The following is a 2,220-nucleotide window of genomic DNA, read 5'->3' as shown; positions in this document are numbered from 1 at the left end:
GGTCTGTCCTATATGGTAACCTGGACTGCTGCTGCTCACAGCTGTGAATGCAAAGAACTTTACTAAATAGGGACTTTGATGCTGCTGCATAACATCTTGTCAAGCTGATCTAACAATTACATGGATGGCTTTGAAAGACAGTTTGTTGAAGAGATTCTGCAGTACCAGTGCTAATGCAAGCTGCTGCTTTATCCTACATTGTACTATAGAGACAAAAAAACACAAGAGGAGAGCGATCCTAGTGAAATACCATTAAAAGTTCAGGCAATGTTGGCAATAATATTATGATCACCGGAATGTGTTATGCTTAGAGCATAACATCTATAACAGCTCATCAGATAGCGGATAAGCAGCCTTGGAGCACCCGATCCTCCAGGGGAGTCGGCAGACAGAGTTAAAACTTGGTAACAAATAAAGAAAAAAGAAAGAATTTCTCCAAAAAACAGGCGCTTCTCCCAATAAAAGGTTTTCTTTATTCCATCAAGATAGATATAAAAGATTAAAAAGCACTTTCAACGCGTTTCTAGCTCGGACCGAGCTCTTTATCAAGACGTCCATATGGTTCAAAGCAATCTATTGCTGCATACAGTATTGCAGTACGACTGCATATGAAATAGCAGTCCAATAGTACAATGGATTGTCCACGTCCTAGTCCAGCAAAAGCAAAACTCTAGTTCCTAGCCAAGTTGAGGCACATCAGTCTATATTTTGTGGTGCCGCATCCCCAGGATAAAGTAGATTCAGCAAAAAGAACTCAAGTAGCAGCATTATCTCCACTTCCAGCTTCGTCTTGACATCAGATCAATCGTCACACAAATATCCGTATCTTGGGAGTATGATGTTATATTTTTTCTCTGTAAAGAACATGGAAATGTTAATTTCATAGCTATTAGTCTTTAACTGCAAGTTCTCCCTTGGAAAAGGCTACACAAGGACACAGGGATTGTTTGCCCATTCGTGTAGTATGTACCTGGGATACATGAGCATAGTGTGGGCCTGGAATACGATATATGTCTGGGGTACATGAGTATCAATATTAGCATCCCAATACTGAATAAAGACTATATCCTCATCCATTAGATGCCACTATAAAAAAAATAGTTGTAATAATCTCAGTATACCCGCCACCCCCCCCCCCCCGGATGTGCACCCCCTATCCTATAAATGTTAAACTAAGGTGAATTATTTAAAGTGTATATGAATATATGCGTATCTTATAATATGTGAAACAAACCTAAATAATCAATTTAAAGTGAGCTCGTGCTCCACGTGACTTACCTTTTCTTAAATCCAAGATAATACTTCCCGTGAATCCATCTCTAGATAAATTCTGTGTAGATATAAGTGAAAGTGAACCCATACCCTATCCCTGTCCCACCATCACCTTCAGTCACACCACATGGCACACCCACCCCCACTACCCTCCACCCAAACATAGTACCGTGCACCACTTGCTCACACACCGTGCTCAAACCCTTTGGTGAATCCCATATCCATCCCCATACCCTTAACAATATAAAGTTCTATATGGTTAGATCCCATATGGCACTTATTGTCCCCAGATTCTCAGACACACACACACTCACCCCAGGAATCCTGTGAAGAGTACCTCTTCATTGAGTCCATGTGGTGCCTCCGTTCCCAGTGTGTATATCCATTTTGATTCGATCTGGAGTAGCCTGTTCGTTATTGAACCTCCCCGTATATTTGTTGTGATCTTCTCCAACCCAAATACTTTCAGACCCTTCAGACTACTAGAGTGGACTTTTATAAAATGTTTCGCCACTGATGTAAGATTTCTCTGCATCGCTATATCCCTTCTTGCTAGTGAAATTGTCGAGAGATGTTTTTTTCAGTTTTTTCAGTTGCGGACTGGTCTGTCCAACATAAAGTTTATTGCAGATATGCAGTAGAATAAAGGATAAACCGGCAAACTCACTACTTATTTTCTTCTTTATTGCATTATCAATGCAGTAGCATTCTCACATATACAGGATATAGGGGTGAACACTGGGGGGGGGGGTACAAAGGGAACAGATTCCGTTTCGCACGGTTCACCGTGCTTCCTCCGGCCAATAAAGTTTATTGCATTGACACTTAATTGCATAGATTACATTTGTAGTTCTACAATTAATGTACTTCCTGATTCCAAATTCCTGCCCATTCTTAGGGTTAACAAATCGGTTACCTGGTTCCATATACTGACATGTTGCAGTTTCC

The 2,220-nt window shown here is 40.7% G+C and overlaps 1 long non-coding RNA gene across 1 annotated transcript; it reads right to left on the bottom strand.

The window, feature by feature from the left end:
* Nucleotides 1–1,278: 1,278 nt before the first annotated feature.
* Nucleotides 1,279–1,924, bottom strand: LOC130275430 (uncharacterized). Its single transcript, XR_008844775.1, has 2 exons — nt 1,610–1,924; nt 1,279–1,330 (listed from the first exon to the last, which is right to left on the bottom strand). It is a non-coding gene; the product is annotated as an uncharacterized LOC130275430 (long non-coding RNA).
* Nucleotides 1,925–2,220: the final 296 nt, after the last annotated feature.

The sequence above is a fragment of the Hyla sarda genome, chromosome 6 (assembly GCF_029499605.1).
Source record: "Hyla sarda isolate aHylSar1 chromosome 6, aHylSar1.hap1, whole genome shotgun sequence".
In the NCBI taxonomy this organism is placed as follows: domain Eukaryota; kingdom Metazoa; phylum Chordata; class Amphibia; order Anura; family Hylidae; genus Hyla; species Hyla sarda.
Note: the sequence above shows the minus strand (reverse complement) of the source record. Positions and strands in the feature narration are given on the sequence as shown.